This window comes from Chlamydotis macqueenii, chromosome 1 (assembly GCF_036417535.1).
Source record: "Chlamydotis macqueenii isolate bChlMac1 chromosome 1, bChlMac1.mat, whole genome shotgun sequence".
Taxonomy (NCBI): domain Eukaryota; kingdom Metazoa; phylum Chordata; class Aves; order Otidiformes; family Otididae; genus Chlamydotis; species Chlamydotis macqueenii.
The window spans coordinates 6,263,693-6,277,212 of record NC_141556.1 but is presented as its reverse complement, the minus strand read 5'-3'; the positions used below and the strand labels follow the sequence as shown (position 1 = coordinate 6,277,212).

The 13,520-nt window shown below is 36.4% G+C and overlaps 1 protein-coding gene across 3 annotated transcripts in view; it reads right to left on the bottom strand.

Moving 5' to 3' along the window:
• CELF2 (CUGBP Elav-like family member 2) overlaps window positions 1-13,520 on the bottom strand; it is a 565,018-nt gene that overhangs the window by 454,614 nt on the left and 96,884 nt on the right. The window contains exons 3-4 of one of the 3 annotated variants that reach the window (XM_086744976.1): window positions 3,997-4,078; window positions 3,258-3,293 (exon numbers count right to left, since the gene is read on the bottom strand). The gene's annotated coding sequence lies outside the window, so the exon portion shown is untranslated. The remainder of the gene's footprint in view (window positions 1-3,257; window positions 3,294-3,996; window positions 4,079-13,520) is intronic. The other 2 variants (XM_086744963.1, XM_086744970.1) reach the window with 2 other exon arrangements.

Here is a 13,520-nt window from a genome sequence, read left to right as displayed (position 1 = left end):
AGAGGTATTAGACGTTTTTATTCTGGGCTTGGGTCTACCTCCCAGCATAGCTTTGCATATCTTGTACTCTTCTGGTACACATCTTTGCACATCTTTTACTCATTCTTTTACATCCAGAAAGCCATGACAAAAGGGAAGCTGATGTAGTAGAGGAAGGAACAGGTAGAAAAATGAGAGTGGCTGTAACTCTAGACACGCAGTATAGCATGAGTAATAGATGTGTGGAAGCACTGGACTTGGTGATTAGAGAAGGACAGAAAAAAAAAACCACAGAAAAAGATTTCAGATGTCAAAACTATGAAGTTGTTTGACTGGATCAGCATTAAGGTGCAGTTTGGTTGAGTAAGGGAGAAATGGCCGTTAGAGATTATTTCAAGATACAGACATGAGAGATAAGGGTGATTAGCTGGTATAATCTTTGAAAGGAAGTGAATAAGGGGAAGTGTCTAGAAGTAAATAAAAAAGTTTTAGTATAGATAATGCTTAGAAACAGGTTACCAATCACTGAGAAAAATTAACATCCACATGAGCAGTTGCTTGAGTGCTGAAAAATAAAATAAAACCATTGAAGATTTTCATATTAAAGCACTGGGTAAAACTGAAATTTGCGGCACAAACAGAAGAACTGATTTCACAAGATTTGTGAGAGCACCGAAGATTTTATTCTGAATACTGTCATAGCATGTAGGATCCCACAGGGATTGCAGTTCTTGGTTAAAAAAAAATGTATATACATTATTTGTTAGTGAGAGATAGAAACCTGTGGTTCCGTTTCCTTCTTCAAGACTTAAGGTTGGCTATTTATGGTACTGGTGGTATTCACTGCATTTCTATTGATGTCTTTAAAAATCAGCAGACATTTAAAATCACATCTTTTTGATGACTATCTTAAGTTGAGTTGGCTACTATGCTGCTATGCTACTGGGGGAACATGCTTATAAGTGATCACATGCTATTCCAACTCAACTGTGAAGAGCTACTGCTCAGACTTGAGGTGATAGGATTGATTTAAGTGGAGGACACTGAGGCATAGTGCGTGACACATCTCTGTCCAAAACAACTCTTCTACAGAGGTCCCTCATTGTAAAGAAGAACCTGGCTACCCAAAACCAAGACTAGCTGCACGGAGGTGGACTCTATTTCCATTTTTCCTTGTTTCATGGAAGAGAAAAAGAACCCATACAGGTGCCAAGAGGACTGAATCCTCCCTGTGAAACTGTTGAAAGTTTTTTATAGTGTTGTTTTTCCATATGACACTGAGACATTTACAGATCACAAGACAAAGAGGAAGCAGCACAATTCCTGCTAGTGAGATAAAGCCACAGAAAGAGGAAGATGGAGGAATTTGTCAGTAAACATTGTATTGGGACGATAGGTAGCCCAGAGGACAGTATTCTTAAACATTCAGGGTGCCTGGATCTGCTCCTGAAGTCCTATGTTAACTCCTTGGTGTCATTTGTTCCCAAAATCATATGAGAAAGTTCACCACTGGGGTCCTTGTGTTCCCAGAGGAAATGAAGAGTTTTCTATGCCCTTCCTCATTGTGGGTTGCTGAGGAAATGCATCTCGACTCTCTATAACCTTGTCCAGTTCCCTTTTAAAACACTGCCTATCATCTGCTTGCTCCAATGACCCTCTGGTACATTGGCAGTTGATGAAGAAACAGTATTATAACTGAATCTTTCACAGCAGCAAATTTTGCTGTTTGATACAAAATGCAATCACACAATACACAGTTTGAGAATTATGTCAAGCTCCGATTTCTTAATAGTTGCACATAGTGTTTCTCTACTGCTTGAAAGCAGTCTTGAAAATTGCCCAGGAAGTATTACTGCCAACGGAAGATAAAGAAAATGTATTTCTCTTTCTTAAAGGTGAGACAAACAAGTGTTACGTAAAATTTCTCAAGCTTCAGATAAGGCAAAAAACATCAGACACACAGTATAGAGATATGCAACTACATGCTGTCTTTCCTAACTAAATTGCCAGTTGCTTAGCTGCTGAATGAAAAGATGAACAGACACAGTCAGGATCATATATCTGTACTAAAAAACTTGAAATTTCATTTTGATTATATTGTACAGATTTTTAGAGTCCTAAAACTTGTATTGTTTACCCTTCACCTCTGGAGTTTGACAAAGTTTGGCCTTGCAAGATTGCTTCCATTGGAGGGTGCAAGTCAATAATGTGGGCCAGGGATATTTTTAATACTGACTTGATTCTTTCTTTAGAAATATGTACACATGTGCTTATTTCCAGAACATAAAAGAATAAGAGTAATAGCTATATTTCATTTCTTTTTTTTTTTCTCAGAAGTCTACCACTCCAGCTTGTTACTAAAAAAAAAAAAATAAAATCCTTGTTTATTCTTCTTTGTAGAAACAGAACTTCACTCTACGGGAAAAAATATCCCTCAGGCCACTTGACTCACATTTTTGCAACAGTCCAAGAAGAAGTGCTGCTTTACTGTAAGACCTGAAACAGAATCAAGCCCAACAAGCTAAGGGCCTGCAGTCTGTAATTCAGTCATTTGGAAATCCCATGTAAAAGAAATCATATTTATCCATTGGATGACGTTACCAAACATTTTCCTGCAGTATTCATCCCGAATGTTGTTAGTTCACTTTCCCTTACTGGATTGATCAATTGATCAATCGATCAGTCTATCTATCTATCTATCTATAGATAGATACATATGCGCATCCCTTCCTACAAAGAATGCTGCAGTTTCCATGCAAAGTAGGAGAGAACAAAGAGACTTACAGTGGCATTTGTTTACAGAAACGTGATGTTCTTAGCTAGGTGGTTACAGTACATTATTTAAGCAAATTAACTATGATTTATAGCAGCAAATAACTAAGACAAAGCTTGTTTAACATATCTCAGCATTAAGTATCTCCTGCATTAATTGTCTCCAAAGTCTGTTCCATTTGTTATCTAACAAGGTATGCTCCATTATTATTTTTCTCCAGTTCATTGCATGATTCTATCTGTCCTTTCAAAATTAGCTTGTCTAATCAGAAACCACTTTTGCTGGTAGTTCATTTCACATAAAAAGGAGGAATTCTTGTTTACTGAGAAAGTAATTGGATTATAATTTTGAAAAGAAAGAAATATGAATTGTAATAAATTATTTCTTAAAAAATAGATGGGAGCATGAGAACCAGCAGACCCAAAACAAATTAAAAACTCTAATGAATGAAAAGACTATAAATAGAATATGAAACTGGAAAGAATGATTTATCATTGTAACTTACCTACCTCTTGTTATTCTGTGGAAAAGAGCTGAATATCTAAGGAAAGAAGAAAAGATTTATGTATTTACTAAACGATGGTCAAGTAAATATTTATATTAGCTGTCATTTTTCTTCTAATATTCATCCCTTGTAAACAGTAATGAAATCTTTATTATAGACAGAAAAAAATATAATTTAACCACAGGTTGCAGTGTCCACAATTCCATGTCAGTTATTCATTAAATTGCATTGACAAAGTTTGCATGATCACAGGTAGACTATACTAAAGTTGTACACAGTATTTTGGTGCATGCATCTGTGTATATTTAACTGAAGGAGAGAGATTACAGAAATTGTATTAAAAAGTCTGGGCAATATGCTTTGGATGCTTATACAGCTGATCTATCCCATATATTTTACTGCTTCACAACATTTCAATTCACATCAAAATGTAGGATTTTTTTTCCTTTTTTACCAATTAGCTAATATTTTATTGATAATCCTGCTGTTTTTTTTTAATTGCTCGGTTTTTTTTTTAGCTAAAATAAGGAAAACAACAAGTACTAAAGATATGAGAAATAACTGAAAGAAATTATGAAAATTGCCTAAAAGAAAATAAAACAAATAGAAAAGACGATGCAAAATTAGTGTAAATAAGATTATAGAAATTGGAAAGAAGATCTGTTAATTAAATTATAGTCTCATATTATAAATGTATTATGATTTTATATTATAGAGAGTAGAAAAATAGAATAATTACTACGAAATTCTGAAGTCCTTGGGAAAACTTGACTCTTACCCGTTTGGATGATAAACACCTTGAGCGCTTTATATTTGTAGACCTAACAAAATAAAATACAAAATTAAACTAAATATACTAAATGATATGAGAAAAAATGTTATAGATTTACACTGATTTAGCCTGATTTTATTTATCTAAAAATCATTCAGGTTTTCCTTGTTATTGAATTACATTTATGATAACAATTCAGGCTTTGATACTTAAATTAATGGAATCATAAATTAATAGAATCATAGAATAGTTTGGGTTGGAAGGACCTTCAAAGCCCATCTAGTCCAACCCCCCTGCAAGGAGCAGGGACATCTTCGACCAGATCAGGTTGCTCAGAGCCCCATCCAACTTGGCTTTGAATGTTTCCAGGGATGGGGCATCCACCACCTCTCTGGGCAACCTGTTCCAGTGTTCCACCACCTCATTGTAAAAATTTTTTACCTATGTCCAGTCTGAATCTACCTCCCTCTATTTTGAAACCATTACCCCTTGTTCTGTCACAACAGGCCCTGCTGAAGAGTCTCTCCCTGTCTTTCCTGTAGGCCCCCTTGAGGTACTGGAAGGCCGCTATAAGGTCTCCCCGGAGCCTTCTCTTCTCCAGGCTGAACACTCCCAACTGTCTGTCTGTCCTCATAGGAGCGGTGCTCCAGCCTCTGATCATCTTTGTGGCCCTCCTCTGGACTCACTCCAACAAGTCCGTGTCTTTCCTGTACTGAGGGCTCCAGATGCAGTACTCCAGGTGAGGTCTCACCAGAGTGGAGTAGAGGGGCAGAATCACCTCTCTTGGCCTGCTGGCCCCACTGCTTTTTATGCAGCCCAGGATATGGTTGGCCTTCTGGGCCGTGAGCACACATTGCCAGCTGATGTTGAGCTTTTAATCCACCAGTACCCCTAAGTCCTTCTCCTCAGGGCTGCTCTGAATCACTCCATCCCCTAGCCTGTACTGATACCAAGGGTTGCCCCAACCCATATGCGGAACCTATGCTCTTGGCCTTGTTGAACCTCATGAGGTTAGCCCACCTCTCAAGCCTTTCCAGGTCCATATAGATCTCATCTCTTCCCTCCAAATTGCACATTTGGTGCCTGAAGTAATAACAATTTAGGATTAAAAGGATCCAGTTCTTGTCTAGATGCCAAACAGATTGTTTATAGTGCAGTTTATTCAGTGAATATACACAAATTTAGTGCAGGGAGGTTGATAAATGTAATCATCGACCACTGTATTGGCTTAGAATAGAGATGAAAACAAACTGCACCCGATTCAGCAAAGATAGGAGTTAAATGTCAGATTATCCACATAAGTATGTCAGTAAGAGGAATTTTGTGTGTGACAGGAGCTAGAATGGGCATTAATGGTCAGGACAAAAATAATCAGCAATTACATACAGCACATTGCTAAAGTATATGTATGGTGTCACACGCAAGTTCTCAACAACTTCAAAAATTCTGTTTGGATAGTCAGAATCAGGCTTATATGTGAACAAGACAAAAACATTAGACAGTTTCTTAATACTCACTCGATGTTCCTACTCTAAATTTAGGAAGCAAATGTTTAACGTGCTATCAATAGTATGAGACTCAAAAAGGCATTACAAAAAGACTGGACTGATTTTATTTCTTTCGATTACAAACATATAAGTAGCTACTGAGCACAATAGCTATAACCTAAGTACTAAGCAGGCCTTGCTGTCCAAGCTACATGGAAATAAAATTATTGATGTACCGAGTGGTACATTCTGTTACTATCCTTATGGTGACTGAGTTGGTGTCTCATTGAAGAAAATGGTATTACCTCAGAAATGGAGTTCTGACCAAACCTGAGCCAATGGCTATTTGGGAGGATTATGACATCCATAAAATGTGGAATGAATAGTATTTGGGGAAGAGTGATACAGAAAATCTCTGTTGTCCAGTCAAAACAAAATATTTGAAACAGATTATTTCCCTTTGTTGGCTTAAATACAAAGTAGCATTGCACCTGCTCTCCAGCTTCATACCAGATGAGAAAGAAGGTTGACCATGATGTAGCGTCTCTCAGGCTGGCCTAGTCATAAGCTCTGGGTTTCTGATTCAGACCACTTGGGAGAGCACAATCCTGCTTGAACATGGAGTCAGTGAAAAATCTTCTGCCAAATGTTGATGATAGGAAGCCCCAAGAAGCAGACAAGGTAAACTGTGACCTGTCTCAAAAATGTTTGGAGTTTTTATTTTTGTGTTAAAAGTAATACAACCTAAAAATGCTTAAAACAAGGGTGGAAGTACCAAGTATTTTCTTATAAGATTCCTAGTACTCTATGCTTCTTTTTGAAATGTGAATAACATCAGACTGGCCTAACACTGTTATTTCTACTACTTCCATTCACAGCCTGAATCTGGAAGGAAAAGACTATATATGCACTAATGGTAGTTTTGCACTTATTTGAAACCTAACATTTGAGCTAGAAACGCTGAATAGGTAATATTGACCTTGAAACTGTTGGCATATAATGTTTCTTAGACTAGTGGTTTGGAGTTTTTTTTTTTCTGTCTGGGTACACATTGTTGTGGCTTGAAAGGCTCACAAAACAAAACAAGATATGTCCACATTAAATTTCTCAAGCAGCTTTGACTTCCTTTGATTTTTAGTACTATGTTTTCTATCTAGGATCATGACCTTCTAACAATTTTATTCTGTCAAGCTGACTCTCTACCAGTGTTTAATCTTCTCCCATCTTTCATCTCCTTAAGTTCCATTCAGGTTTGGTCCAGAGATCATTTATGTACAATGCACCTAGCCATCACAGTAGGTATTTAGGTAAAAGATACGTTATTAATGACGGCAATTCTTACTCATTCCACCTAAGCTACTAAGAAGTGAGATGGCAAGCTACTTCTGGTGTGATGACTCTGAGTTGTTTCTTTCTTTATTAATTAAGCGAGCCATGAACCAAAAAAGTCAATTTTTCCTCTCCTACTGGCTGTTCACTTCATGTATATCCATTTCTGACCTTTCCCATTTGCATCCTCTTTGTCTGCTGTGTCCTGTTACCTAATGCGAGATCTATCCTCTTCATTGCCTGCCTACACAGAACCAGACTGTCAAATGGGCTCATCAGTACCAACATAATGGAGGTTAAACCAAGCTAAATAAAAACCCTGCAAAACAACTGTGAAGCGATTCCTTTGGTGCAGTCCAAGGCTTTGACAGACTCACATCAGAAATCAGATGAGTATAACTTACATTACTTAAAATTTTTAAGTTAAATATTTATTTTTTTAAAAAACCTGGACTATATAAGGCTCCAAAGTTTCCTTGAACTACAGCTTTACTTCAAATTGACCCGCCTGCCTACTACATTCAAAATATTGATCTTCTTTTCCTGAATGGAGACATTTCTTTGAAAAGAATTAATTCAATTTGTGACTTGTGAGTGCTCTGCATGTTATTCTGAAGTTTTTGAATCCAATAATAAACTCATTTTAATTTGGCTTAACTTTGTAGTGCCTGTGTATTTATAATTCTCAAGAAACATGAGATAAGGAAGTGTTACAGGTCCAGGACTAAGTTCTCTGAGTCATCTGACTTCAACAGACATCTGAGTCTGTCTGTTTTGGGCTTCCCAGTCTGTCTGTGATGGGAAAATTCCTGGGTTTGGATCAGCCTTCATAGTTCAGACAGATAGAGTCAGACTTTTGCTCAGACCTGGATGAGGCCACCAGTCTATGAAGAACAAGCATAATTTTATTATAAAATATATATTGTCCAATAACAAATCAGGACCTCTAAGTCTATAAAGCTTGGGGCAATAACCTACCTCCCTATAGCCGCTACCTCACCAATGAGTTTTGTGGTATTCCCATTCCCACATCTCCTTCTTTGACAATTTCTTCTTGCTCCAGGAAAGCTTTGAGAGATTCTTTGGCAGCACTAAAAGCTACATGAAGTTCAGGGAAATAACGGGTTAGCGAGTCTGGGCTATATTCCAATATAAGCCTTTTGTGTTGGCACCTTGTTCGTTAATGATTTAAATCCCTTTCCTTTCAAATAATAGTTCCTTCACATAAGATGCATCATAACATCAGCATAGTGATGATTATTCCAACTGAGATGTTTTAGTTACTTTCTTGGCTATCAGAGTTCATTGTTTCCAAAACTTTGATGCAATTTAGTCACTAAATTACATAATTCATAGAACCCCAGAGGAAAAATTAGGGTGGAAGGGACTTCTGGAGGTCATCTTGTTCAGTGCTCACACGTTGTTGCTCACTGTCAGTGAAGGTTCTTTTAATAAACTTACAATGAATTTGACTCTAAGTGCATTTGTAACCTCTTGTAAATGCAAATTAAAAGGTGTTAAACTATCCCGATGGTGACTTAAGACTATTTGCCTTGTTTCACAAATGGGATAAGAGTGGAGAATGCAGAAGGTCAGATAACATGAGTCAGCTGGCAAGAAGTACATCTGCTGAGAGCAGTTGCTCGAGTACTGGCAGTGGTGTACGCATGCCCATAGCAAGCACCTAGGGAGTTAGAAGATGAGTTCTCAGGCTATACACAAGCAATTTCATAGTGCTAATAATTCATAGCTGTTAAAGGTTAAATGACTAGAATTATGTTGATACAGTCCTTTATTCTTTACTTAATTAATTGAATTTGTTTAATTAACAATTTCAATACCTTGAGAGAAATATAAAATCTTTTGTGCTGTTTGGCATTGTGTTTGCCCTGGAAATAGCTTATACATCCTCAACTTCATGTTAAAAGGGGTGTATTTTGGACACAATTGCTGTTAACAATTATATAAGGGTTTTTTGAGAATACTGTTTTCTAGACTGACACTTGAATAAATTTTCTATGCTTACACACACCACTGAAAATAGATGAAATCCAGAAAATTAAATAAGATTAAAGTATTTTTATTACTGATTTAAGACTGTGTTTCTCTGTGCATAATGTAAATTGTCACCTGCATACAAAAGTAAGAGACAGAAACATGCAAGTCTATTTCACATTCAAAGCATACACACTGGAGTCACAAAACCAGATTGTTTTGCCCATATGTAGAAGGCTGAAGAGCAAAATCTCATTAAGATTGGTATATGGAAGTAGGTTTACAATCCATGCATATCCATGTATGGGTTAGTTTAAATGTCTGAGAAATAGATGACTTTTCAAATAATCTGGCTGACAGTCTTCAGTTCGGAAATCCAAACTAAGATGAACTCAAAACTTGATACTCAGAAATAAATCTGTCTGGAAAATGATGTTATGAAGAAATGAATCTACATTGTAGAAAGATTGTTTTTTAAAAACTGTTCTGATCTTCCCATGACTCAGCAACATACATTCATCCCTGGCATTCTGGTGGATTTGGATCTAATGCATGTGTTCTCACATGGCATTTCTGAAAACCTGATTTACATGAAGTGGTGCTTGCATAAGGTGTTTAAAAGATTTGTCAACAGGAGGAATATTACTGTAGAATGAATATTCAAAAGGCTTAGACTTTAATATAGCGTATTCTGTAAAATCAGACTTACATACTCATAAAGCTAAAGCACGTCTTTCCAGTGGTATATTTTTGCACTAGGAACTGATTGGTACCATTTTCTAATTTTTTTTGGTTATGTATCTATAATGGTATGCTGTATACACTGTCTGCCCCTGTTTGTTTCTGAACCTTCTCAACGCTCTATGGCTGCATACATGCAGAGAAGGGGAGGAAAACAGAAATTACCCTTCAAGTTTGCTGCCAGCCCTTAGGTTTGTCCTTAAACCAAGGAGGAAAAAAAACCCTAAAACTAGTTTCTCGTGTCTTTGGTTTTATATTTTGGACTGGTATCTCATAGGTGGTTATATTATAGTTAATATGAAAGATAAAGAATTGCCTTATTGAATGAAACTAAACAGTTAATTGTTGGCCTGCATCCTATCATAAGACTACCTTGGACTTGATTGTATACTGAAAACAGCATAGACGTAAGAATTCACTTATATATTCATTAATTCAAGGTTAAAGCACTAATACAAAAGTCAACACAGGCTTTTGCTATGAAGATATGAAGCAATCAAAATATGCTGGTTTTACACTGAATCAGTTGTTAATGCATAGCACATAGACAAAATACAGAAAAACAAATGAATCAAAATCATTGCAAATTAAGCCTATTTTTCATTAACTTTGTCACATATGAACTCAGATAGGTTTGAACTTTGCAGTCATTGTAGTGCATTCAAAAAATATTAATGCAAAAAATTTCTGTGACTTCAATAGTGTCCCTATGTATTAGTAAGTGAGCTCTCCAGTGGCCAAAATAATATCGGTAAATTCCCATGAATTTTAACCCAAAACGTGTCAGCCTGGCATGATTAAAAGCTTTAAATTCTCACAGAGCAACATGATTAAAGCAGGACTGTAGTCTTGGGTGGCACCTCACTGGTTTCATTTGCCAGTATTGTTATTTTCCAAGGTAATGTTTGATTTACAAGAAAAATGCTTTTAAGTCACACAGTCAGTCCTACAATGTATCCACAAGTATAAAATCCTCAAATTGCCTTCATTTGTTAAATGCTAAAGCCCTACCTGAGACTATTCAGTGGCAGAGTAGGAACATAAGGATGGCAGTAGGAAAGAGGGAGGTTAGATTTACAGAGGTTTTAAAGGCCATATACCTCTTTTCTCTCCTCCCTTGTCCCCCTCCTGACTCCCTTTAAGTCAGCACTTTGACCACAGTAATACACTTAAGCTCCAGTACGTGGCACAGATGGCTCATAAGTCCAGCCACCACGATTTTATTGAAACCTCTCTTGTGTTGGTAATTTGAATTATTTTAAAATTCCAAATTATTAGTAAAGATGATGAAATACTGAGCTTTAATGTTAACCCAACTTCCCCTTTGTTCTACACTTTCCCTTCCAAACTGTCATGGTTTTTCCCTTGCTTACACTGTAGTTGCCTCCATTTTGGTGGTTTTTTTTTGTTTGTTCATTTGTTTTTCTGCATATACCTAAGGTTCAAACACAGAGAATGAAGGCATTTTTTGGATAGAGGTAATAATGAGTGCAGCCTGGATTAGAAATACATGTGAACAACACTTTAAGAGTGATTACTCAAAATACTACCTTCTATTTTTGCTTACCTAATACAAATCCAAGCTATCAAATATTATCAGCAGTGAAAAAAAAATCTTAGGTGGTCATACATAGACTATGATCATGAAACTGTCAATCACAGTGTATGTCAGACTACCATTTAAGTCAGTGTTGTACAACAGCTATGGACTGCTAGATTCAAAGATCTAATTGTCCTAGATAAGGCAAATATTGTTTTTAACAGTTATCTTCATTTTGTAAGGAACTACCTCAAGTACGGTCAAGGTTTTATCTACCATTTTTTTTCAAGAATCTGGATCAGATCCATAAATCAGAGCCAAATGTGAATAAAAGCAGTAAATTCTTGGGCGATAAATCCTCAGTTGTCCGCATTACTCAAAACCGGAACCTGCTGGAACATCTTCATAACATTCTTTTTCCTTCCTTCTCCTCATGTGCAACATATTGCAGTAATCAATTAACATGATGGAATATTCCTGTGCTGAGACCTTCTTGTAACTCCCATATGGTCAGAATTTGATCTTAATAGCTCAAAGTTTTGTTTTAGAAACGGAACTCATCCTGTGCATCAGTGATGATGGAAAAATAAACCTAATCTTTCAGAGGAAATTAGTGGTTTTCAGCCCTTTGGTAGCGGTTTTAAGTGTTTGGGAGAAGTCTGGTGCTCAGAGAGGAATGAATGTCATTTACTTGCATTGAAATCACCAAACTGGACAAGCAGAAGTGGAGGTGCCCAGTTTCATCACTTGCATTTAAAAACACAGGCCTCATTGTACCTCTTTAGAACAAATAAGCAAAAAGTTGTTGATCTCTTGATCTTGTTTAAATAACTTATTCCTGACCATCTCATCCCAACCTTTATTTGCTTTTATAACTGAAAAGACTTTGATTTTACTGTAACAAAGCAGGAAATTCTGGCTTATAACCTGACTATTATGAGGTAGACCTTGGTTCGTATAAAGAAAGGACAGTAGCTGAACTCGTGTCTCTTTCTGCTTTTAGTTGTTGTCTAGTGGGGTTTAGAAGTGTTGCAAAAAGTCATGACTAGAAGCTTGTTTAAGTCCTTTCATAATGCTTGTAAAGCTTGAAGCAACCAAGGAATCCCTAGAGGTCCACAGCTCTGCAACCAGTAATACCAAAGCTCCCTGACCAACCTCCATGAAAATTCTCCTTGCTATTACTTCCTTTGGAAGAGTTGCAGGAACTGAATTTTATGTACTTAGTGCATATTAGTCTTGTAATACAATTTATTAAAAACAGATTCAAAACCTTCCATTTTATTTTTTTTTTAACATGATATGAAATTAACCTCCCACATTACTTATTTTTTTCCTATATCTGACAAGAAAATATGATGCAATCCATACTGTTCTTTCTAAATAGACATGGGGAGGTGGAGAAGTCGCTTGGTCCACATACATTCCAGCAGAGGGTGGCAGTACACTACCACACTCCTTCAGCAAAGTTACACAGTTACATTTGTGGCTTGTGTCTTCAAGGGAAGAATACACCATACAAATGCATAGTTTTGAGGACTGAGGTGGGAATTAGATTGGTAATATAATACTCAAATCACTTCAGTGACCTTGCTCAAACCATACAATCTCCATCTCTTTCTTCTGAAATATTTTTCTTCCACAATTACCATCAACTGATGACTACAAACCATTATAATACTCATGAGAATAACAATCTCTGAGAGTGAATACTAGGATATCTGAAAAATACTATCTCTACTGATTAACTAATAATACCAGAATGATTAACTTCATCAATAACAGCAGCATATTCACCAACAGTGTTATGAGGGGTAAACTCTAGAGGAGGGAAGGAGCCATGCTGTGGCAGGATGAGTTACATTTGCATTTTTTTGGCACTATGAACATGCTAAATTACTCCTTCCTTTCCTCAGTCCACTTTGACTACTTTAATAGTAGTAGTATTCTTCAAAATTTGAAATTCCTTGTTGTCTCTTCAGTAGAATATGTATTTCTCTGGTACTTTCTGAGACTTCCCTTATTCTTACTCCACTGATTTATTTTAGGAATTTCTTTTCCTTCCTTTTTTTTTTTTTTTTAAGTAGAAAGCAGTTAGGAAATTTTACATAGGCCAGCAAAAAAGGCAGGGTGCATTTTTCCCCTCTGCAAATCTTTTGCAATCTTCTCTTTGACAGAAAAAGTAGGAATTGGTTCAGCTTATTTTAAATTACTGCAGTGAATGTATTTTAACACATCGTCAAACTTTAGACCTTTGTGATTCAAGACTATATATTTTTTGGATGTGAAGAAATATTTCAGTGAAAAAAAACAAAGCAATGCATAATAGGAGGACTACTCCTTCATTATGCAAATAATGAAAAATTATTTGTATACAGAACATAATTTATTTAATGCGCTTT